The sequence below is a fragment of the Pinus tabuliformis genome, chromosome X (genome assembly GCF_031772625.1).
Source record: "Pinus tabuliformis cultivar Carrire ecotype Pingquan chromosome X, CPIR1, whole genome shotgun sequence".
Classification (NCBI taxonomy): domain Eukaryota; kingdom Viridiplantae; phylum Streptophyta; class Pinopsida; order Pinales; family Pinaceae; genus Pinus; species Pinus tabuliformis.
Genome location: NC_142308.1, coordinates 155415678 through 155443049, shown reverse-complemented (window position 1 = coordinate 155443049; position 27372 = coordinate 155415678).

Here is a 27372-nt window from a genome sequence, read left to right as displayed (position 1 = left end):
ATCTACTGTTGCATCATCCCAGTAGTCCCCAATTTTTTTGCAAATTTTAGCTCTGCTTCTGTCCCAATGTTCAGTTGTCTCATTCTCAGTAGCACAGGGATATTTGGATTCTCAATTTGCGGTCCTTCAACTTCTCTATGACCTTCAGTCTTTGGGATATTAATGTTCCTCGGGTCTTCATCCTCTTCCTCAATAGTCACATTATAGCACTCCAGTGCGTGGCGAAGCTGGGTAGTCCAATCTAGTTGAATTAATTCCAAGGGATCCCGTGCTCCAACTCCTCATCTAAATATGAAGTGGAGGAGCTTTCACAGTCCCATGCAATATGTCCATCCGCTGTCGGATTCACCCAATCCTGATCTCGCGTCGTTATCTTATAAATCTAGTCCAAGTCATCATCGCTTTCATAATCGCGAATGGGTTTAGTATAGCATGGTCCTTATGCAGGGTCCAGGGGCACTACTATGCAAAGCAATTTCTTCTCAAATATCATCTTCTACTTCTTCAAATTGATTACCCAATTCATGTTAGTGGCCCAATCGATCCCAAGGAGTGCAGGGTAGGGATTGCTGTCATCCACAATCACTATCACTTCGAAGTCAGCCAACGCAATCATGCCCTCAATATCCACTGTCACTTCCTGCAATCTTCCCATGGGGATAATTTTCTGTTGATTTTCCATCCTTAACTGAATAGGAGACCACTGCAGTATAGGTCTCCCCATCCTTTCCCATGTCTATTTTGGCAGAACATTCGCATCCGACCCCAGATCCAAAATTAATTGATCCATCTCATATTATCCTATTTGTGTAGTGAGCCTCATCTCACACCCTATTCTTGCTTTTTGCTTACCAATCTACCTGACTATGTGTGGTCCATCAGGAGTGTTTTCTTTCCCGGCACACTTATTTATCAGTTCCTGTAGTCCTTTCACAGCCTTGCTGTCGCGCAGTAGCTTCATATAGGTCTCCAAGAAAGTAGTAAGCATGGAAGGGTCCATCTCTTCAGTTGGCTTATCCTGACTTCCTGAGGTAGAGGCCTCAACGAAGCTTTTCTTTGCTTCCATAAATGTTTCCTGTGCACACTTCAGATCAAACTCGACCTCCTTTTCTGGAGCTTTGCAGACCCATTCACTTTCTTCAGGCTGCTTCCCCTTATCTTTGCCAGTCGTCATCCCACTCCGCAACACAATATTTACCTTGGGATCCTCTTCGTGAGGCTCATCTCTGATCATCTGCATGTTTTGAGTGAATTGCAGAGGCTGTGCCCCTTTTTCACATATCTTAGCTAGAAATACCAGGAAATATTTAGTTGCGTGGTCAAACTGAGTACAATATCGACATGACAGATGTGTCTATTTTAGGTAGTATCATGCGTAGTGTCCCGGTCCTCCATAGTTGTAACAGATAAACTGTCCCCGACCTCTACCAGGTCCTCCTCCATCTTGGCCTCATCCGCACCCCTAATATTCGCCTCATGCTCCCCCAGCACCTTGGTCTGCAGACTGAGTTTCTGCCTCCACCCTATATGTGGGGGTTCTATCCATCATTAACTCGTAACTACAACAATTGCACTCTTCATGACCCACCGATTGACAGTAGTTGCAAAAGAGCTGTTGCGATGTCTGTAGAAATTTCTTCAGCAAATAACAATTGTCTGTCAAGTGCTTTCTAACTACTGGACAGATAGCACACCATAGCGTGGGCCCTACACTTGGCCCTGCTTGAGCCTCTGGCCTCAGAGGCATTGGTCCTCCTGTTGCAACATAATTCACGAAGACTGGGTAGTGATCTTTGTCATGCCCATGACTTTTTCATTTAAGGCACCAAACTTCTTCGCACACCTCTGGTCGAATTGTTCTATCCTTCTTCAGACTCTGCATTTCCAGGTAACAGTTCTGCAACTGCGCGTGAATCTGCTGAACCCCTAAATTAACATCTTTCATCGGTGTCTCATACAATCTCATCGCAATTTTCAAATCTTCCACCTAGGTCCCAATATTTTGTTGTGATAGCGCAACCCTTAGATGAGGGAAGAGCGAAGCCACAAACCATTCGCAGGGCTGCCCATCTGTCAGATTCATGTTAGCTTCGCAGATTGTACACTTCAATCTCTGGTCCAGATCCCAGGGTGTCTCACTAGGCTTCATCATGATCTCTTTGAATCCCATAATTGATTGTGCTTAAGACTTAGGTCTATTGAATTCCTTATTCAACACAATTTGAATATTTGCCAACGCAGACGTCGAGCTATCAGTGAAGTACTTAATGTACCATGTTAGCGCACGTTCATGAAAATCACTAACCAACATTGCTTTTTTCATTTGATCATATGTGATACCCTAAGCTTCCCTTACAGCCTTCGTGACGAACCAAAACTAGTCTGGATCCTCATTTCCCAAGCCCTTGAACACAGGTATATTTACCGAGTTTTCCATACTAAATGGTGGTGAAGGTGGTGGTGGTGTAGGCGAAGGTGTATGCAACGGAGGTGAATATAGAGGCGGTGTGGGTGGATTGGGTATTCGCGGGAACCCTTACTTTATCAACTAAACAAAGATCTGCAGAGAAGCCTGTACTACTTCCTCGTCGTCACTCAAAGGAGGTTCAATCAACAGGCTATATTCAGGGCCTATTTTCCCTCTATTCCTGAAGGTCTTTCCACTTCGCATAGCCCCAAACATCAAGGTAGCTGCATAACCTGCTTTTTACACAAGAGCATCTTGATCTAGGTATTTAAAGACCTTAAATACTTACCTTGCGGCCCCTTGAAGAAGCGGTGCTCTGCTTCGTTGTAACTGACCAAGGTATCGACTGTGAACTCTATCAAGAACCCTCCTATGATATGATTGAGCCAATGATCGATAGTTTTATAAACATATTTGGGCACTTCAACCCCAATCTTATATGTTAATAAACTAGGGATCTTCAACCCCTAAAAGAGTTGTTCCATACCCTAAAAGAACATGGTCATCTGATTACATCATTCCCCAAAAGTTCCACTTGAAAAACCATCTAGAAATGGCCTAAACTGGACCATACCAACTGCTACACTGGCCAGGTGTGATGCACACCGAGTGCTACACTGCTAAAGTGTGATGCATACTGATTAGGCCTTCTATAGGGTGCAATGGGCGAGGATGGACAAATGTCCGAGACAGTTTGTTAAGTGGATGCTCATGGAATCTTCTAGAAACTTCTCCTATGACACTTGCCTCTCTGAATTTGCCCAGGGATGAGTAAGAGATCCAAGAAATCTCCAAGTGGAACCAATTGTAACAAGTGGAATGACACTAATCAAAACCCCAAAGATGACTCACGCCCTTGCACAAATCTATAAATGGATCCCTCATCTAAGAGATCTGGAGGCTAGAATATTGTGAGTTGCAAGGAAGTGCTGATAGTTTGTATTTGAGAGAAGAGCATTGTATTGTTGGTGTGATCTTGCTATTTCATGAGGTGAAGAGGACTTTGATGCTGGGAGGATGATTCTAGATCAGACAACTGGGTTGTAATTCTCCCTTCTATTTAATAAAGCTCTTCGAGTTTTCTTCCATATAATTGTGCAATTGTGAATGTTATCATTTTTAAATGCTATTGTATGTTCATTATATATCTGATTCTGTAATGCTTATGATATAACAGATCAAGATGCTTTGACGGTTCTTTGTTACTGTGTTTCTACAGGTACTCTCCAAGCGAGATAAGTACGAAGAGGAGTTGCAAGCTCTGTCAAGGGGGAGAGAGATCAAGCAAGGAAATAAGCAGAAGTTCCAGGTTAGTTCCTTTGTCTTTCTCTTATCTATTATACATAGAAGAAATTGCAAATTGCTTTAAATTGTTGTTTCTAGGGTAGTTGCCAAACCTAGAGGGCTAGTCGATCGAAAATACACTAGTTTTCCTATAAACAAAATGGTGACTCTACTGGGGACCAAATAGATGTTTGTTTGTTGTTATTGTTTATTTTATAAACTATAGACAGAGCCTGAAGTCAGCCAGGTAGCCTTCGAACTGCTCTTGCTCTGCAATTGCATAGTAGATGAATGTTGCTTCAGTCAATCTCTGGTTTATTTTATGAATTAAACATTTGACTCAAAAACATTCTAGATGCCCTTTTGGTAGCTCAGTAACCTCTCAAGACATTCCTCTGTACTTTTCTCTTTATTGTCCATCATAACTCAGCTTAACTCATTGAAAACAACTGCAAATCTGAGCCAAAACCAACTTCAGATGCGCTCCCTGGCCCATCACACTGTCTATCACTGTAACCCAGTATGCATTGCACCTCTCGAGTCTGTAAAGTGCGATGCATCCCTGTTTCTATGAAGCCCAGGTGCGATGACTGAATGAACCTATTTCCATTCTAGAAATTGGGGGTTTTTGTCCTTTTTTTTTAGTTTTGTTTAGTTGTTTTTGCTGCTTATGAACAATACCTCATTACTGAAGCTTGCGTACATCACATAGATCAGCCTCCATTGATTAGGATTAGTAAATGTTTTTATGTATTTTTCCATCATTTACAATCCTTTTTCGGAAAGTCGCTTAAATCGATCTGTCATTTTGGTACAAAAAGTGTCGTAACTGTCATTTTGTATCAAAAAGAGAGTGTCGTGGATTCTTCCATCCCTATATAGTCGATTGAACTTTTCGTCATGTATTTGATTTGATTTGTTGATATTCAAAGTGTCGAAATAATTTTCTATTTGAAATTGAAAAGTGTCGTTTAGTCTTCCTATCTATTTTGAAAAATAAATTGTCGAAATGTCGGTTTGAGTAAAATATTTCAGATCTTCGCTACCCTTACTTTTCCTTTTTGGCATTTTTTCACATTAAGGGGAACGAAAATCAAATACATGCATTTTCATTTGCATTTAGTTTGTGTGCGAAAAATGATTTAGGAAAATGCACTAGTGTGTGCTCTTTGCTCTTTGTTTGAAAGAAATTGTAATCTTCTTTCCCTAGTAGCTAGGATTTTCATTGCTCAAAATAAACAACGATTGTTTATCATTGTAGATTGCATTTTAGGAATTTCAAAATCATCATCACACGGTGAACCATTGAAAGGAAAACTTAAACAAGATCAACTTTAAAATAAATCTCAATGAACCTAACAACGCTTTGGAACTTAACGCAACACATCTAGAGGTCTAGGCTAGAGACGTGTTCTGGCGTCGTAAAAACTAGTAACTATTGTTTTCATCAAAGGTTGGGTGATTCCTCCTCCTTGATACAACAAGTGATAGCATGGACTTGTGGTCCCTGTACCATCAAGTATATATTGGGACACCACAATACACTTATATCCTTTATCCATAGGAAACTAAGTCTACCACCCTATCGATCACAATGCATTGAACACAACACTCAGGAAGATTGACTACCGTACATAAGTCCTTGGTAATTTCTCTTTAATTTATCACCAAGGTGTATATTGCAGATTTGCGATTGGTTTGGCAATCCCTCTGTCTAGATTTTCCATAGTGGTCACTTTCGTTCCTTTTCAACTCTTTAAAAGAAAAGGTGCATCTGAGCACTTGTCACTTCAGGCTCATTAAAAATCAAAGGGGACTAGAGGCATCTTTAGCTTTTTCTCGACTCTTAAAAGCTGAAAAAGAAAAGTTGTGTTAAAGAATCATTAAAATTAATTGAATTCGAAATAACATCATTTTCCCCTTATTTTTGAGTTGATCAAGTAATCCGCAATCATGGAAGAAAGTCAATCAAAACCCCGTCGTTCGCGGAGACTAGTGAGTCAACTATCTTTGACCCCAGAAATGAAGCCATTCTGGGCAAAACAGTCTCGTTTAACTAAGTCCAATTCATCTGGTTTATTTGAAACTTTTGTTTCAACATCGTCAGAGACTACAGTTACTTCGATCATTTCTGGTACATCTGCCTTTAGAGAAGAAGTTTCGTAGTTACAAGAGGACATTAGAACTGATCCTAGTGTAACAGTAGACACTTCTATACCTGAAACAACTCCATCTAGAGTTGATCTAGAGACTGAAGTTCACTTACCTGAACATATGGAAGTTGAGTTCCAGAATTCAGAAGGTGTCACCCCTCCAGTATCTGTCACTACAGAAGCTATACCTTCTTCGGCTCCAGAAATATTTTACGGACCTGACGGTCTACCTCTTCCACCTGGTCTGATTGCTATAGAGGAGATAGTAGAGGATCCTCCATCCAGTACCCCGTTACATTTTGGAATTGGGATTCATTTGTATCCTTCTGCTCCTGAGTTTGGTTTTTTTAATCATCCTTCATCACAAGTTCCTATCGAATTGCTAGGAAATCTTTTGGATAGACTAAATATGTCTGAGCAACCATCAACATCTAGGACCGTGTCATTTGATATAGCTATAGCAGAACTTCCTGTTGCCATTCCTACAATGTTTGCTGGTATACCATCTGTTCCAGCTAGTTATCAATCACTAGCAGGAGTCCACTAAAAGGCTGCTTCAACAACATGGTCTGCTCCTATTTATTCATTCGGAGTCCCATCTGGTATTTCTTATGTTGAAACTCATCAAATTGATCCTGCATGTCAATATCAATTTGGGCAGACCAGCCTTCAAAGACTGATATATCCTTTGAACACTGGACTGCCACCATATGGAGGGCAGTATGCTATTTCATTGTTCCCTCCTGGGGAACAACCATATGAGAGTTTACAACAAAATTAAAGTCAAACTAGAATTACATCCTGTGGTTGGGTACCAATACTTGACATGCCTCCACCTTCAAATTTTCTTCAGATTCAGAGACTCCAAGGGAAAGCTAACTTTCTGAGGAGGTTCATTCCACATTATGCTGAACTCGCTAAAGGTTATATGTGCCTTTTGAAAAAAGGAGTACCCTTCCACTGGGATCAGGTTGCTCAAGCTTCCTTTGATGCTTTAAAAGATTCCCTGATAAAAGCATCATTAATGTACACTCCTAACTATCAAAAAAACTTTAACCTGTATCTCACTGCTGCAGATACAACCATCGCCATGGTTTTAGTGCAAGAAGATAATGGAATTGAACATCCTATATATTATTTAAGTCACAATCTTAATGATACAAAAAGAAAGTACTCCTATGTTGAAAAGTTGGATTTAGCGGCCGTTCAAGCGGTACAGAGATTTCAACACTATGTTCTCTTTCGCAAAACTACCATTGTGTCAGATTGCAACCCTATGACCTACATTCTGTCGCGTCAATTAGTAGGGGAGAAATATTCCAAATGGATAGCCATTTTGCAAGAGTTTGATTTGGAATTCACCAAATCCAAATCAAAGAAATCTCTCATCTTTGTGGAGTTACTTTGTGACCTTCCCTCATCATCCAACAATTTAACATCCAAAGCATCACTCGTGGATGAGACTCTGTTTCTGATATCGTCAAGCGATCCCTGGTATGGGGATATATTAGTCTATCTCCAAACCCAAACTTTTATGCCTAACACCTCTTGCTCTGAACAACAACGTACTCGATGCCAAGCAAAGGATTACCTGATCGTTGGTGACACACTTTACCGTCATGGTGTTGATACAGTTCTACAAAGGTGCCTCACGCATGAGGAGGCTGAAAAAGTTTTGAATGATTGTCATTTAGGTGCTTGTGGGGGGCATCTATCTGGTTACACTATTGCACAAAATATCTTACGAGCTGGTTACTTCTGGCCGACTATATTCAAAGATTGCTTAATTGCAGTCAGAAGTTGCCATGCTTGTCAGATTTTTTACCACAAAACTAGATTACCACCTGCACCACTGCATCCAGTAGTTGCCGTTGGTCCATTCGCTAAATGGGGCATTGATTTCATGACATTTAACCCCACCTTGGCCGGGGGGCATGGGTATATTATAGTCGTTTTCGACTATTTTACAAAATGGGAAGAGGCGATGCCTACATTAAACAACAACGGTGAAACGACTGCTCTTTTCTTTTTTAATCATGTAGTTTCTAGATTTGGTGTACCATAGGCTATAGTCACAGATCATGGGTCGCATTTTCGCAATCACATGATGGTCGAATTGACTGCCAAATTAAGACTATCCCATGATAGTTCTACCCCATATTATCCGCAGGCTAACGAACAGGTTGAGGAAATCAACAAAGTCCTTAAGTGCATGCTGCAGAGAATGATTGGAGTCCATAAATGGAATTGGCATTTAATCCTGTACTCAGCTCTGTGGGCATATAGGAATTCAGTGAAAAATGCGACCGGATTTATGCCCTTTCAATTGGTGTATGGTCTGGAAGCGGTCTTACCAGTTCAATGTGAAATCTCGTCCCTCAAGCTTGCAATTGATCTGCTTCCTGAAACTTCTGAAGAAGATTCTTGTTTCTTAGAACTAATCCACATGGATGAAACCCATCGTGATGCCGCGTTGGCTAACGAAGCACATAAGAAACGTGTCAAGGCGCAATATGACAAAAATGTCAAGCCTCGTGTCTTCTCAAAAGGTGACCTGGTCTTACTTTATGATCAAGACTCTAACAAATTAGGAGCTGGTAAATTCGAACCATTATGGATAGGCCCCTACATTGTTAAACGAGTATTGACAAAAGGAGCCTACGAGCTGGTCGATTATGACGGGATTCCACTGTCGCAGCCCTGAAACGGGTTGTATCTTAAATGTTACTATGCTTAATTAAGTGTATTCAACTCATTGTACATATGCTTTTATCACATTTGAGTGTATTTTCTTTTAGAGTTGTCATTTTGGCTAGGTAATTTGCTTCCCTTTTGTTACATATGTCAGACTTTTTGGAACCATTTGTTGGGTATGCCGACGAAGCTAGTCGTAGTACGCGGAACTTGTCCTTTGCGGCCTGGGCCATTTTCACTCCAAGCGGCGAGTTAGTGAGTTTCAGGGGGATATGTATTGGTCGATCGATGAAGAACATCTCTGAGTAAAGTGCGTTGAATGAAATTCTCTTTGATGCCATTTTGCATGGCATATGCCGACTCATTGTCAAGCTAGATTCACAACTCGTGATTCTACAACTTACTGGCATTTATTCCATTCGGAACCCAGCTATTTATCACATGTTCCTACCCGATTTTGGAAAGATAGTTTGATTCCATTCAATATCAACACATTTCCAGAAACTTAAACACATTGACTAATTCATTAGCAAACTATGTGTTAGATAGACATTTGCAGCATTTGTAAAGAAAGCGTTTTACATTCGCACCTTGCCTTTAAGCAAGGTGAGATGCATACTAACTGGCCAGTGTACAACTCAGTATGAATCACACCTTTCGATGTAGACTACGTGCGATGATTGGGGAACGAAATCTTCAAACCCCGGGGGCCCAGAAATGTGGAAAACCTTGCTCAGAATTGTTAACGGGAAAAGTGTCTATTCAGAACGACCCTATCCCACTAAGGTGTGATAGTGACCTTAGAAAAAAACAGAGAAAACTACTTTTGTATTCTCCTTTATGAACTATAAACAAAGAGAAATAGGATGAACCCACCTGTGTCTTGCGCTAGTCCTTTGATCCAATCTCTCTCCTCTTTGACAGCTTCCAGCTACCTGCTCCTTTACTTGCCCAGCTTCACCAAGTACCTGCAAGATCACAAAAGAAGGAAACTATACAAAGACATGGGTTCATACTCATAAAAAGCTCAGGATCAGACTTAAGCTAAACATACAAATGTAACAAACATCAATGATACACAAGCATGTAGGAGAAACTCAAATAGTTTTATTGATATAACAAGAAGATCCAGGAGGAGTTACAACCGATGATTCCTGATCCAGCATCAACCTCCCAGCAGAGAAGCCCCTTCTTCACCTCCAACAAAGCATAAATCACCCAATACTCTGATATCTATCTCAAAACCAACAGCAATTCTCCGCAATGTACAATATTCCAGCCTCCGGATCTCTTGGATGAGGGATCCATATATAGATGTATGCAAAGAGGATGAGTCAGCTCATGAATTGATTAGTGGCTTCTCTCTGTCAGTTCTTGCTTCCACTTGGAGACTGAGAGCCTCTTACTCATCCCTGGTCGAATTCAGTGAGGCAAGTGTCATTGGAGAAGATTCTGGAAGCTTCCATTGTCTCTCCACCTCGTGGAATGACTCTGCCACTTGTCATTTCCCGCTCAACGCACCCTGGTAGTGCATTTAGGTGCGTTGCAACGCACCTAGCTAGTGTATTTGGGTGCTTTGCAATGCAGCTAGCTAGTGGAGCAGCTGAAATGATCGTGATTTGACTAGTTCTGAGCAGTTTCTAGTGGAGAACTTCTGGGAGAAGCTGTAATTTGTTGACCTTGTTCTTTTAGGAGTTAGAACAACACTTTTAGGGACTTAGGAGCCCTTGGTTTATGGAAATTTCATGCTTAGAGTTGTAAGGCACAAAAATGTCTATAACAGTTGCCCCCTAAAGTATGAGGCCGTTTATCGGGTGAAATGCTTTATTAGGAGGATCCGAAGTTCTTTCAATGCTGGGAGGAGACCTGTAATAAGATACAATACATTATCTTCATACTGTTTTCATGATCTAGCTGAGGCGAGCATTCCCATGCTCAGCTTTATGAATTCATTTTCATGTACATAGGACAGACAATCGTCTGATGGTAGACTGATGATTCTGATAGAGCCATCATCCTTTTGGTAGGATGATTATCTGTGCTGCAATGCTGTACATTTCAATGTCTTTATTTTCCTGAATATATATCGCAGCCCGGATGGATGAAACTAGATTTGGGGTCTTCAATCTCGTCCAATATTCACTCGAAGTACAAGTCGATCCATGTGAGAAATGTTTTGAAGTAGAACATGGAAAGACATCGCTTGATTACCAGTCAATGATGTAAACTGTTAACAAGCGTGAGAGGAATCACCGATAATGATAATGACCCTCAAGGTACTGCAGTACAATTCACGTGGTGTGAATAAAGGACTTGGCATCGAACGCCACGTAAAATCTTTCGGTCGAAGGTCATTGATGTATACCTGTCGCTGGAAGTGAGAAACTTGCCATTGAGGCATGCAAGCTTCAAAGTACTGAACGGGGTGTTCCTAGATCAACTTCTTGGATAATGAGTTGATGTCAACAAGAAGTGATCCATCAAAGGAGGGCGTTAATGAATCCCACATCAATGACATGGAACAGAGCAAATGATTTTGATGGAGGTGAAAACGATCTGATGATATATGGTTCAGGGTGGCGGTCATGAAAGAATGAAGTATGATGTATGGTAGTGGATGGGACACAGGTGACTTCTCTTGAACATGTCGGCGACACTTATGTGATGGATTGGTATCATTTACCCCAAATGTGGATGGTATGACGAGACCATGGAGATGTGACCGGTGAATTAAACAACCCAACCCGACTGAGGCACGGAGTGGAAGTGTCATGTTCAAGAGCGGCTTGCTACCAATAAAGTTTCTTTGAGTTTTCTTCCCAATTTTTCCCCAGTCATTGCTGACCAGTACCTCTTTATTTTTGTCAAGCTTGAGGAGGATAACATATGCTTGTTCTATAATTTGCCCTTCGGGAAAACCCATCGCTATGTTTTAACAAGCCTAGCGATAGTGAAACTCGTTCTCGTCTAAAGACAAGTTTGTCGCTATTAATCTTTTTAACGAGTCTAACGACAAAGATAACTCGGTCCTTTTCATTTTTAGAGAGTCTGAAAAGGTACGTAAAGGTAACTCCGAAATTCCTTTTTCGTCATCTAATCCCTTAAGTCCGAAAAAGTATAAAATAATACAGAAGGGATGGATTTTCGATCGTTTTAACGAGCCGAACAAAACAAGCGCTTGATCTTTTTGTGCAATAATCCCTCAGGTCCAAAAAGATTAAAATCTAGAGGAGGGATAGCACTTCCGGTCGCTTTAACGAGCTGGAAGGCCAAAACTCAGCAATCTTTTCATATTTTACGAGTCAGTTGAAAAGAGCTTAAAGAAGACTCGTCTTTTGAGGAATTAGTGATAAAATGGGTAGCAGCTGATTCCAGGTAAGGTTTGGAATTTTCCAATCACGGCAGTGTCACAAGGATGGCTAGTGAAATCACTCTTCGCAGCTGTTCCTCAAAATGGGTAAACAATCAAATGGAGGTGAATGATTGGCCAATGGAAAAGTGGAGGTGACGGTGCAAACACAACCAAGGCTTTAATGGTTGAAATGTTTCATTCACGGTGGTTATTTACCGGGGGGATAGTTCATTTTTTAACAAGCTTAAACGCGGGTGGAAACATTTGCTCGGTCTTATATTTATTTTTTAACGAGCTTGAACCATGTGCTAAAACTGCTCGATCAGATGGTCTTGTTTTGATTTTTACCATAGATAGCTTTGTCCTTCCAAAGATCGTACTGTATTTTCAACTGCTTCATCAAACTAGTTAGAAATGAACAATATTTGCTTGAAAACGAGATTAAAACGCTAATACTTTACTTTGAACTACGTAAAAGTAAATAAAAAGTGTTTTTTTACCTCTCATTTTACCATTTCGTTTGAACTTGGTTTGTTGGAGCTTTGGAGGTGCTTTCGCCCTCGATTTTCATCAGTTGATTTCGGGAGATTCTGTGGACGATTCTCGGCGCCGTCTGGACCAGGTAGGAGCTAAACCCGAGCTCTTTCATTTCATGCTTTCCTTTTTGCATTCTGTGCTTTATTCCCTGCTTTTCTGAGCCCCTGGGGTTTGAGGGATTCGTTCTGCCATCAACGCACCCTCAGTACATCGAAACCTGCGTTGAATGCTGGCCTGTATGAAGGCAGTTTGACATTCAACGCACCTGGAACACTGCTGCAGGTGCGTTGGGCGCAGAAAGGGAATTTGTTGCACAATTTTTGATGGAATTTTTGCATGTTTCTCATCAAAATTAGGATCTAACTCCTCTCTTGTTTGTTTTTTCAGAGATCTTGGAGCACCATGACCCTTACATGGCGAGAACGAGAACATGAAGAAGAGGACATGATTGCCCTACATGATCCAGTTACAGTGAACGCGCTGCAGAATTGTGGCTTGCTGAAGTTCTTCCGCATCTCTAGCATGAGACAACAGATTAACTTACTGCAGTATTTGCTTGACGCCTGGGATCCTATCAACCAGGTTTTCCAGATTAGGGGCAAATCTATCCCCTTGACTGCAGTAGACATCTATTTCTTGACTGGCTTGTCAAGGCGGGGTGCCCCCATCTCTTTGTCAGGTTCGGCCTGAGGAGGCGATTCTGTGAGAGATTATGTCCGCTGGTATTGCAAAGAAGGATCTCAGCCGAGTAAAGTCGGTAAGATCATCATCCGTGATGTCACTGACAGATCTCTTAGGACTATCCTGTTTACTTTTGGTAGGATGGCCGGTAGTGCGTCTCTTCATGTGGCCAACAGATCCTATATGCAACATGCCTTGGAATGCCTTAAACTGAAGGTGTTCAACTGGTGCGACGCAGTACTTCTTGTGATGAAGGAACAATTGACCAAGATAAAGAATGGGAGGTTGAAGAACTTTGGGTATGGTTCTATTTTGACCACCTTTGCCTTGGAGAAGATACCACTGATGCAGCCGCAGTACATTGCACTTGACTTACCTTCTCCTACTGAACCACGTATGCAGAGATGGGTTGACCATATGTCTAGGCATGCTGGCCAATCTCAGATTTCATTCTCTGATACCTTCTTTAGGTGGTTTGATCGTCAGGAGATGGTTTATGCCGAGTATCCATATGCTGGCATGGACTTCCGGGGTGATCCAGATTTAGTACTGCCGGATGGCGAGTAGTGGGGTGCTATTGGTAAAATCTCTGACCATATTGCTGTTTACTGTTTTTGTTTATAATGTCCTTGTGCTTTGTTCTATCAAGACTCTAATCAAACTCATGCGTACATGCAGATGTTGGTCCTGTTCGTCTAGTAGTTCGCCTGAGAGTACCACCTGTTGCCCCAGCAGGAGAGGCTGCCGGAAGAGCTATTCTTCGCGACCTCGATGTGGCCGAGACTCTTACAGCTTTGCAGGAGCAGGTTGAGGGCCTCACTCTTGGTATACCGGATGTGAGGACTGACGAGCTACCTTTGCGGTTACAGCGGCATACTACTGGTGTGCCCAGACGATGGACTCGTCTCCTACGCATGATCGCACAGGCTATGACTTGCTATCACGAGCATCATTAGACTAGGGTGCCCCCTAGCATTTTGAGTTTTTGGGTCGCGTGACCGATTTTGTCTTGGTTACAGAACATTATATGTAAACCATAAACAGCTATATATATTTTTGATTTTCGGAGTTTTATTCTGGTTGAGTTATATGATCCACATGTAAAACATTGATGATGTGTTTCTTTTTATAAATGTTGCAAATCTCTATCTAACACATAGTTTGCTAATGAGTCGGTTAATGTGTTTAAGTTTCTGGAAATATGTTGGTATTGAATAAGATCAAATTGTCTTTCCAAAATCTTGACCCTTAGGAACATGCAATAAATAGCTGGGTTTCAGACGGAATATATACCATTGAGTTGTAGTATTACGAGCTGTGAGTCTAGCCTGACAATTATTCGGCGTATACCATGAGTGATGGCATCAGAGAGAAGTTCTATCAATGTGCTATACTCAGCGATATTGTTCGTTGATCGACCAATACATACACCTCTGAAACTTACTAACTCGCCGCTTGGATAAAAAATGGCCCAGGTTGCGGAGGACAGGTTCCGCGAACTACGACTCGCTCCGTCGGCATATCCAACACATCGCTCCAATGGGTTTGACATCTGTAATAAATGTAAAAAGGTGGATTACTCGACCAAAACAAACACTCTAGAGAAAACAAAAATATAACAAAAGCATATTGGTTACTACTACGCGTAGTAACGCTTGAGGTACAACCCATTACGAGGTTGCGCCAGTGGAATTTCGTCGTAATCCATCAACTCGTAGGCTCCCTTTGCTAACACCCGCTTAAAAATGTAAGGGCCCATCCATAAAGATTTAAATTTACCTGCTCCCAATTTATCAGATTCTTGGTCGTAAAGCAAGACCAAGTCACCTTCTGAGAAGACACGGGGTTTGACATTTTTGTCGAACTGCGCCTTGACTCGTTTCTTATGGGCTTCGTTAGCCAACGCGGTGTCACGATGGGTTTCATCCAATTGGATTAATTCCAAGAAACGAGCTTCTTCTTCTGAAGTTTCGGGGAGGAGATCAATTGCAAGTTTGAGAGACGAGATTTCACACTGGACTGGTAAGACTGCTTCCAGGCCATATACCAGTTGGAAGGGTGTGAACCCGGTTGCATTCCTTACCGATGTTCGGTAAGCCCACAAAGCTGAGTACAGGATTAGGTGCCATCTTCTTTTGTGAACTCCGATCATCCTTTGCAGCATGCGCTTCAGGACCTTGTTGATCGCTTCAACTTGTCCGTTGGCCTGCGGATAATATGGGGTAGAGCTGTCGTGAGACAGCCCTAGTTTGGTAGCTAATTCAACCATCATGTGATTGTGAAAATGCGATCCATGATCTGTGACTATAGCCTGTGGTACGCCGAATCTGGCGACTACATGATTGAAGAAGAAAAGGGCAGCTGTTTCACAAGTATTATCTAATGTAGGCATCGCCTCGGCCCATTTGGTAAAATAGTCAACTGCGACTATGATATACCCATGCCCCCCGGTCGAGGTGGGGTTACATGTCATGAAATCGATGCCCCATTTGGCGAATGGCCCAACAACAACTATTGGCTGTAGAGGTGCGGGTGGTCTTCTGGTTTTGCTATCAAAAATTTGACAAGCATGGCAACTTCTGACTACGGTTATGCAATCTTTGAACATTGTTGGCCAGAAGTATCCTGCTTGTAAGATTTTTTGTGCTGTAGCATATCCAGATTGATGCCCCCCACACGCGCCTGAATGACACTCATTCAGGACTTTTTCGGCCTCCTCATGGGTGAGGCACCTTCTCAGAACCGTATCAATACCACGACGGTAAAGCATATCACCGACGATCATGTAGTCTTTTGCTTGGTATTGAATACGTTTTTGTTCAGAGTGGGAGGTGTTTGGCCTGAATTTTTGGGTTTGGAGATAAATGATTATATCCCCATACCACTCATTCCTTTCAGATATCAGAAAAAAACTTTCATCCACGATTGATTCTTCGGTTGTTTCATCGTTGGACGACGATGGGAGATCGCATAATAATTCTGCAAAAACTAGAGCTTTCTTTGACTTGGATTTCACAAATTCCAGATCAAACTCTTGAAGGATTGCTATCCATTTTGAATATTTGCCCCCCAGTAACTGTCGCGACAATATATAAGTCATGGGGTTGCAATCTGACAGAATGGTAGTCTTCCGAAAGAGGACATAGTGTCGAAATCTTTGTATCACTTGAATGGCTGCAAGCGCTAGTTTTTCAACATAAGAATATTTGATTTCTGTATCATTTAAGTTCTTGCTTAAATAATATATAGGATGTTCAATTCCATTGACTTCTTGAACTAAAACCATTGCTATGGTTGTATCTGCTGCAGCCAGATACAGGTTAAAGTCTCTTTAATAATCGGGGGCATACATTAATGACGCTTTCATTAGGGAATCTTTTAAAGCATCAAAGGAAGCTTGCGCGACCTGATCCCAGACAAAGGGTACCTCCTTATTCAAGAGACGAGTATAACCTTTAGCAAGTTCGGCGTAATTCAGAATGAACCTCCTCAAAAAGTTTGCTTTCCCTTGGAGTTTCTGAATCTGAAGCAAGTTCGAAGGTGGAGGCAAATTTATGATTGCCTGGACCTTACACGGGTCGAGACGAATCCCATCCTTGGAGACCACAAAGACAAGTAGACGACCAGAACTGACACAAAATACACATTTGTGCGGATTGAGTCGTATCTTGTAGTGTCGGCAACGTAGAAATATCGCTCTTAAATGCTGCAGATGACCAGTCCGCTTTTGCGAATGAGCCGGAAGGTCGTCGAGGTAAGTTTGAACGATGTTTTTGATGTCATGGAAGGCATAATTCATTGCCCTCTGAAATGTCGCCCCTACGTTCTTTAAACCAAAGGGTAATTTTCGATATGCGAATGTGCCCCACGGACAAATGAATGCAGTCTTTGACTGGTCCTGTGGGCAGATATTTATTTGATTATACCCGGAGAATCCATCCATGAATGAAAAGATTTCGCATCCGGCGCATTCATCAATTATCTGGTCAATGAAGGGTGTAGGGTAGTTGTCTTTTGGACAAGCTTGATTTACATCCCTATAATCGACGCACACTCTAATTGTTCCTTTTTTTTTCATAACAGGGACAATATTCGATAACCAATCGGTTAGCGGAACCAGGTAGATGAAACTAGCATGGAGAAGTTTTTCAACTTCTGCCTTAATGGCAGCGGCTTTCTTGGGGTGCACCTGACTTAGCCGTTGTCGCACTGGTTTGACATTTGGATACATCTTAATTTCGTGTTCAACGATACTCGAGTCGATGCCTGGCATTTCACTGTATGACCAAGCAAAGACATCTCTGAATTCGCGAAAAAGAGTGTCATATATTTCCAGCTCTGAAGGAGAACAACATTTGCCGACATAAATATTCTCTACAACATCTGTTTTGGTCGAGATATTTATGGCTATAGTCTCTTCAATGTTGGACAAGTTTCGCTCGGAATCCACCGTATTTACAGTATTTGATAGAAAATCAACTACTGAAGGATGGTAAATGTCATTTTGAGTATCTTCTTCATAATTCGGAAGAAGAGAACGATGGTGGGAATCATTCCATGGTGCTCCTTCAATTATCATAGCTTGGAGGATTCCTTCGTCGGTGCCATGCACTTGCGACCAAGGATCTGAAGGAGTCCCATATTCTCTAGACCTATCCATCCAAACGCTTGATGAGCATTGATTTGGGTTTGCCTCCCATGCCAGAAACATTGATTGCTATAATATTTCCATTGGGCTTGGGGGCAAAACCATTGCATGATCCATGTTGATATCGTTTTCTGAGATCTTTGTGGAAGATATCATGTTGCAGGTTCCTATTGATGCTACTTCCGCCAGATTGATTGGAGGTGGAAGAGCGAAAGTTCCCATTAGTATAGGATCTTTTAGTAGGCCTACTCCGATATTCTGAAGCGAATGGGGGCTTCCATGGATCATGGGAATGCTTCCTGTAACTTGAGAACCATTGGGGAGGAAGTTTTGTTGATCGATGATTGTAATACCTCCTTGGAAAGGAAATGCAATCTTTCTAAAATAGGTCGACACAACTGCCGCCATGGCATATATCCATGGTCGTCCCAGTAGGATGTTGTAATCAAGATTCCCATCGATGACTTCAACATCTATTTCTACCGTTTTCCCTCCTAGTTCAACTTTCAAGTTATTTAGGATACCGTATGGGGTATATGTCCTTCCGTCGAATGCTTTTAATGTTGTCGCAGATCGCGACAAGGTTGGAGATCCTAAAGTTTTCCAGCAACTCATCTACATAATACATGTGGATTCCCCCTCATCAATAATCGTTCGGTGAACAGTTTTGTTGAGGGCTTTCACTTGAACAAGGAAAGCTAATTGAGCTGGTAACTGAGGATCGTACCCTTTGTGGTCGAAGGATACAAGATTAGAATCCTTTGGATCAATCCCACCAATGGCCGATAATAAAGCCTGCCTTTGGGATGGAAAATTTTGTAGTACTTCAAGAGTCGACATAGCGGATGTTGATTGGGCCAAATCTTCCACTATGTTATAATGCTGCGCCGCTCTAGCGCGGGGATTAAATGTCGACTTGTGTACTACTCCCTTCGGCGGTTTTATCGTCAATTCAGGGATGGTGGGTGGTACAACTTCTGTCGAAGTTGTTGTTGAACTACTCGGTTGATCTTTATCCTTGTTGTTCGACAGCTGCAGATTCCCGTAATCTTTGTTCCTTGTCGAAATGAAAGCATCATTCTGCTGTTTTGAAATCGACAACATTAGCACTTGAGACGGGGAAGCATTTCCACTTTCAACCAGATTTGTTCCTGGGTTTGGAAACGGATCAGTTAACACTGCTGAGGTTTTCTAACTTTTAAAGAATCTCTTAAGCTCAGCTTTTTATGGACATTCTTTTGTCCAATGATCCTCATCGCATATATGACACCCTGCAGGGGGTTTCCTTTGCCCAGAAGGGTTTGCAGAAGGTTTTTCGGGAGATGACTCATCCTGTTTCTTCTTCTTCCCTTTGCCTTTCTTCTTGCTTCCTGGTTGTTTGGTTTCTTTGCCCTTATCTGTCGATACGACATTTACTTCCGAAGCAAGAAGTTCATCTTTTACATTTTGACCTGAAATCTTACGGGCTTTCTTGGATGTAACCTTTGTCGATTTCGTGTCTGTCATGCCAATCACGCCATCGCCGGCATGAGAGTCATTGTTCGATTTAGGAGGAGGAGGAATTGAGAATTCCGGTCTAGGGGTATCAGGTATTTTGTCGTAGAGCGTGCCGGACTGAGTGTAAATCAAGTCCAGATATTGTGCACGAGCGATCACTTGCTCTTCTGTTATGACTCCCCCCTTTGCCACATCTTCCGTGATGGAAGGCAGTAATGACTTGATAAACCATTCAGCCAATAGCTGATCGGGAACGTATGTTTTTACCATCCTACGATGACGTCGCCACTCATGTATATGATCAGATATGTGAGTGGCCGTTGTCTGTTTGAAGTTGGTAAGCAGTTCCGTTCCCGTTTCATACCTTATTGGTAATTGAAAATGGGTTAAAAAGGTTGTGGCTAAGGTACTGAAGTTGTCGAACGAAGCTCTAGGCAATTCAATGTACCATTTTTCCACTGGACCCGTTAACGTCCTCTGAAAGAGGTGAAGTCTTATCGAATCATCATTTAGGGTGTTTGATGAACACCATAGATGAAAGGTTATCACGTGATTCGATGGATCTTCACCCGAATTTCCATTAAATTTAGGAATATCTGATGGAAGTTTATGCGGAATCGCTGGCCACCAAGGGGCGTAAGCAATTGGATCGTTTGTTAACCGGTTTAAATCAGGTAACTCTAAAGTTGCCACGAATGGTAACTGTTGATTTAGGTTAGGTGAAGCATACCCAGGATACGATGGAATCGCCTGAGCAGTTGGTCTTTGCATACCGGCATAATGCATTTGATGCTGGTATGTTTGGTAAGGTTGGTGGACTTGACCATTATAAAATGGTTGATTTTGACCGTTTTGAATGTACGACTGTCCACTGTTCGCAAAGATCTGCTGCTCAGCACCTTGGTATACTTGTTGGAATTGTGGTTGTTGGTATTGCACCAGCCACGGTTGTGAAGCCATGTGTTGTTGCCCGATACTAACCGTTTGACCAAGGTGAGGGGTAATTGTACCCGTCTGGACCTGTGTCGACCCATTAGTCGGCGATTGTGGTTGAGTTGCAGGGTCAAGGGGCTGTTGCATTACAACCTGAGAAACTTGAGTTTGGCATACAACAGGCAGCGCTTGAACTTGTGACATCGTCATAATAGCTGGCGTAGTCGGTATGTTCGACATAGGTACGCATTGTTGCATTGAATATACAACTCTTGGTTGTTGAGGTAGTATAGGTACCCAACCACTTGAAGTAATTCCAGTATAACTTGAATGCTGTTGTGAACTCCCGTATGGATATCCTCCCGGAGGGGATAATGACAGGGCATACTGCCCCCCATACGGTGGTAATCCAGAACTCAAGGGAATTGTTTTCCCTTGGGGACCGGACTGCCCAAATTGACCTCCAAATGGATCAATTTGTTGAGACTCAACATAAGAGTTTCCGGATATAATTCCGGATGAACAAACAGGAATGGACCAGACTGTCGAAATAGCCCCTAGGTGGGATCCTTCTAGCGGTTGTGAGCTAGTCGGGACAGATGGTATGCCGGCGAACATTGTCAGAGTGACAGCAGGGAGTTCTGTCGTCGCTGTGTCAGAAGACACAGTCCTAGATGTTTACGGTTGTTCAGACATTTGTAGTCTATCCAAAAGATTACCTAGGGATTCTACAGGAACTTCCGCCGGTGGTAGACTAACTTCTGATGTCGAAGGATATAGAGTGATCCCAACTCCAAAGTGCGTTGGAGTACTTGCTTGAGGATCCTCTACAATTTCTTCTATCGCAATCAGACCAGGTGGAAGGGGAAGACCGTTAGGTCTGTAAAATATTTCTGGTGCCGAAGAGGCAGCGACAGATGTTTGAAGAGTAAGACTCTCTAAACCGGTTATAGATGGAACTGGTTCAGTAACACAAGTGTTTATCCTCAAACTAGGATTAGTACCACTGTCCTTCTGTGGATGTTGAACTTCTTTTGTTGAGGCAGGGATTCCAGAAATGTTTGGAGTAACCGGAGTCTCTGATGTCGTTGGAACACTTGTTCTAACTTTGATAGGAGACTTGGAACCGGTTAGACGAGTTCGCTTTGTCCGTACTGGTTTCGCTTCCGGAGACAAAGACGGTTGACTCGTAAGCCTCCGCGAACGATGGGGTTTCAATTGAATTTCTTCCACGATTGCGGATTACTCGATCAACTAAAATAAAGGGAAGGTATGTTTCCGAATTAAATGAATTTTAGACGCTTTTGACACAACTTGTTTTTTCAGTTTTTAAGAGTCGAGAAAAAACAAAAGATGACTCTAGTCTCCTTCGATTTTTAATGAGCCTGAAGTGACAAGTGCTCAGATGGACCTTTTCTGTTAAGGAGTCTGAAAAGGAACGAAAGGGACTGCTCTGGAGGTCTAGGTAGAGGGAGTACCAAACCAATCACAAAACTGCAGAATACTTTTTACGGTACGGCAGTCGATCTTCCCGAATGCTATGTTCGGTGCATTGCGATCAGTAGGGCGGCCGACACAACTTCCTATGGATAAAGGTTTTATGCCTATAGGGGTCTCCCAATATATACTCGACGGTACGTGGGAGCACAAGTCCGTACTATCACTTATCGTCTCAAAGTGGAGGAATCACCCAACCATCAGTGAGGACAACAGTTACCAGGCTTTACGACGCCGGAATACGTCTCTAGCCTAGACCTCTAAATGTTGTGCATTAAGTTACAAAGCATTGTTAAGTTCATTGAATTTATTTTAGGTTGATCTTTCTTATGAAGTTTGCCTTTTGGGATCACCACGAGATGTATATGTAATTCCTAAAATGCAATCTAAAGATGATAAACAAGCTTTTATCTCTTTTCAGCAATGAAAATCCTAGCTACTAAGGGAAAAGAAAGACACAATCTTTTCGCAAAGAGCAAAGAGCACACCGTAGATGCACTTTTCCTAAATCAAGCCAAACAGACTGCCAATATGCAAATGCACATGCATGTGTTTTGTTTTTCACTTTCTTAATATTGATGCCTAAAAAGAAAGTTGTTGTACAAATTTGAATTTGCTTTCAAGTGACAAACACAAACAAGCTTCTTTTCGAAATCAAAAGGTAGAGATGATTATGACACTTTATGATTTTGAAATAAATATTCGTTTCGACACTAGAAAGTGACAAATTCAGGCCAAAGGAAAAAGTAAAAGCATAATCGACTATCAACAGCAAATAAACTTTCTCCTATGATCAAAATCGACACTTGCGATAGATCTAATCAAAGGACGATAGTACGACTATTCTACTTTCGCAATGGGAAACTGTAAATGACGTAACAAGCACACAAAAACATCTACAGTTTCTTTTATACAACTGAGGCAGAATTACAGCAAAGAAAAGGGGTTTTTAAACAGACACATACACTAATCACAGGCTGCAAAAATCAGAGACAAAACTGAAAAATGAAGCAAAGAACCTCAGCTGCACAAGGCTAGGCTGATCAACGCACCTGTTACACAGAGAAACTGGACTGCAACGCAGGTTGCCCTCTCGGGAACTGCGCTGAAATGCAGGAACTCTTCCCAGTACCTGTGCTGGGGCAGAAACGAGAATTCTATCCGGGTTCTGGGTCACGGTTTGCAGTTTAATCTATGGTTTTTGGCCGAGTAAAAGCAATCAGTAATACACAATCAGAGGGTAGATTTAATGAAGGTCTAAGAGCTATCACAAAGGGAAATCAGATCATTGTGAATCAGATGTTCAAATCATAAACAGATCCAATGAATGGATTGAAGCAGCAGATGTCTACTTTGCATTTGTTAATGGCAAATGCAGTTCGATTTGCTACTTCTAAGTTTATGAAACAAACAACCAGAGAAACACAAACTAACTAGACGATCGTCCCTAGTGGAGTCGCCATTTTGTTAATGGGAAAAGTGTCTATTCAGAACAACCCTATCCCACTAAGGTGTGACAGTGACCTTAGAAACAAACAGAGAAAACTACTTTTGTATTCTCCTTTATGAACTATAAACAAAGAGAAATAGGATGAACCAACCCGTGTCTTGCGCTAGTCCTTTGATCCAATCTCTCTCCTCTTTGACAGCTTCCAGCTACCTACTCCTTTACTTGCCCAGCTTCACCAAGTACCTACAAGATCACAAAAGAAGGAAACTATACAAAGACATGGGTTCATACTCATAAAAAGCTCAGGATCAGATTTAAGCTAAACATACAAATGTAACAAACATCAATGATACACAAGCATGTAGGAGAAACTCAAATAGTTTTATTGATATAACAAGAAGATCCAGGAGGAGTTACAACCGATGATTCCTGATCCAACATCAACCTCCCAGCAGAGAAGCCCCTTCTTCACCTCCAACAAAGCATAAATCACCTAATACTCTGATATCTATCTCAAAACCAACAACAATTCTCTGCAATGTACAATATTCCAGCCTCCGGATCTCTTGGATGAGGGATCCATATATAGATGTATGCAAAGAGGATGAGTCAGCTCATGAATTGATTAGTGGCTTCTCTTTGTCAGTTCTTGCTTCCACTTGGAGACTGAGAGCCTCTTACTCATCCCTGGTCGAATTCAGTGAGGCAAGTGTCATTGGAGAAGATTCTGGAAGCTTCCATTGTCTCTCCACCTCGTGGAATGACTCTGCCACTTGTCATTTCCCGCTCAACGCACCCTGGTAGTGCATTTAGGTGCGTTTCAACGCACCTATCTAGTGTATTTGAGTGCTTTGCAACGCAGCTAGCTAGTGGAGCAGCTGAAATGATCCTGATTTGACTAGTTCTGAGCAGTTTCTGGTGGAGAACTTCTGGGAGAAGCTGTAATTTGTTGACCTTGTTCTTTTAGGAGTTAGAACAACACTTTTAGGGACTTAGGAGCCCTTGGTTTATGGACATTTCATGCTTAGATCTGTAAGGCACAAAAATGTCTATAACAAGAATCAAGAAAAAATGGAATGAAAATGAAGAGCTTAGGGTTAGCTCCTACCTAGTCCCGACGGCGCGGAGAATAGTCCACCGGATCTCCCGAAATCGACTGGTGAAATTTGAGGGGGAAAACCACTCCAGAGCTCCAAAATCCCAAATTTGAAATGAAATGATGAAAATGAAATGTAAAACTACTTCTTATATTTACTATTCATGTACTTCAAGTAAAATGCTAGTTTTAATTCATTTTCGTACATATATATGTATTTCTAAGCAATTTGATTGAGTGATTGAGTAGGTTGAACGACCGATGAAAGAATCTAATGTGCTAAATAGTGAATTGAACATATTTGACCACTGATTCAATCATAATTTTGTCACTTCAAGCTTGTGTAAAAATGAAATTGACACAGAGCATAGTTCCCCCATGGTTTAAGATCGTTAAAAATAAACCCACCACCAAGCATAGTTCCCCCACGGTTCAAGTTCATTAAAAAATGAACCCACCTTGGGTAATTAACCTTTATGATTACCATGCTATTAGCCTTTTGAGCCTTGGTTGTGTACCCCCCATCACCTCCATTCTTTTGGCCGATCATACGCTTCCACTTGGTTGTTTACCATTTTGAGGAACAACTTCGATGAGTGGTCTTGTCAGCCAACCTCTTCCCAGAAACGACCATTTTTTAATAAGTTCCAAGCTTACCCGAAACCAGTTGCTACCCTAGACACCACTCGTTCCTCAAAATCGAGTCTCCTTTAAACCCTTTTCATACTCGTTAAATACGGAAATATTGTCGAGCAATTGGCCTCTCCAACTCGTTAAAGTGATTGGAAGTGCCATCCCTCCTGTACATTTTAATCATTTTCATAACTGAGGGTTTATCTCATGAAAAAGTTCGAGCGCTTGTCTTTTTTGGCTCGTTAAAGTGATCGGAAAAGTCATCCCTTTCGTATTATTTTATCCTTTTTCGGGCCTAAGGGATTAATTTATGAAAAAGAACTTCTGGAGTTTCCTTTTCGTCCCTTTTTAAACTCTCTAGACATGAAAAGGACCGAGTTATCCTTGTCGTTAAACTCGTTAAAACAATAGCGACAAACTCGTCTATTCTAGACTAGACAGAGTCCCCTTTTCGTCCCTTTTCAAACTCTCTAAACATGAAAAGGATCGAGTTATCCTTGTCGTTAAAATCGTTAAAACAATAGCGACAAACTTGTACACCTAGACAAGAACGAGTTTCACTGTTGCTAGACTCGTTAAAACATAGCGACAGGTTTACCTGAAGGGCAAATTATAGAAAAAGCATATGTTATCCTCCTCAAGCTTGCGAAAAATAAAGAGGTACTGGTTAGCAATGACTGGGGAAAAAGGGAAAAAACTTGAAGAAATTTATGGTAGCAGGTCACTCTTGAACATGACACTTTCACTCCATCACCATGATTGAGTCGGGTTAGGTTATTCCGTTCACTGGTCATCTCAACATTGGTCTTCCACACCATCCATCTGTTGGGGTTAACACTACCAATCCATTTCAGTGTCACTGATATGTTCAAGAGAAGTCATTTAGTTGAGAAACCACAATCCAGTTAATGCCTCATTTGCTGCGATACCTACAGCCTTCATTTTTCATGACTGCCATTCCTGAACCTTCTGTCGTCAAATTGTTTTCACCTCCAGAAAATCATTTGCTTCATTTCATGTCATAGATGTGGGATACATTAATGCCCCCCTACGATGAGTCACTTCTTGTTGACATCAGCTCATTATCCAAGAAGTTGACTTAGAAACACCCCTTTCAGTACTTAGAAACTTGCATGCCTCAATGGCAAGTTTCTCACTTTCGGCGACATGTTGACATCAATGGCCTTCAACCGAAAGATTTCGCGTGGTGTTCGACATCGGATCATATATTCACACCACGTGAATTGTATTGTAGTACCGTGAGGGTCATTATCATTATCAGTGATTCCTCTCGCGTCTATTAACAGCTCACATTATTGGCTGGTAATTAGGCGATGTCTTTCCATGTTCGACTTCAGAACATCTCTTCACATGGATCGACTTGTACATCGGGCGAAGATTGAATGAGTTTGAAGACCCTGGATCTAGTTTCATCCATTCGGGCTGCGATATATTCATGGAAATAAAGACATAAAATGTACAAAGACGCTGCACAGATGGTCATCTGAGCCAAGGATGATGACTCTACATCTGAAGAATCACCAGTCTACAACTACAGACGACTATCTGATCTATGTACATGAAATGAATTTATAAATTTGAGCATGGGAATGCCCGTCTCAGCTAAATAATGATAAATTATATTATGATGATGTGTTGTATTGTATCTTATACAGGTCACCTTCCAGTTTGAAACCTCGGATCCTCATGATAAAGCATTTCACCCGACATCAAGATTTACGACTTCATGCTTTAGGGGGCAACTGTTATAGACATATTTGGGCACTTCAACCCCAATCTTATATGTCGATAAACTAGGGTTCTTCAACCCCTAAAAGAGTTGTTCCATACCCTAAAAGAACATGGTCATATGATTACATCATTCCCCAAAAGTTCCACCTGAAAAATCATCCAGAAATGGCCTAAACTAGACCATATTGATTGCTACACTGGCCAGGTGTGATGCATACTGAGTGGTACACTGCTCAGGTGCGATTCATATTGATTAGGCCTTCTGTAGGGTGCGATGGGCGAGGATGGAAAAATGTCCGAGATAGTTTGCTAAGTGGATGCTCATGGAATCTTCTAGAAACTTCTCCTATGACACTTGCCTTTCTGAATTCACCCAGGGATGAGTAAGAGATCCAAGAAATCTCCAAGTGGAATGACACTAATCAAAACCCCAGAGATGACTCACAGCCTTGCACACATCTATAAATGGATCCCTCATCTAAGAGATCTGGAGGCTAGAATATTGTGAATTGCAAGGAAGTGCTGATAGTTTGTATTTGAGAGAAGAGCATTGTATTGTTGGTGTGATCTTGCTATTTCATGAGGTGAAGAGGGCTTTGATGCTTGGAGGATGATGCTAGATCAAACAACTGGGTTGTAATTCTCCCTTCTATTTAATAAAGTTCTTCGAGTTTTCTTCCATATAATTGTGCAATTGT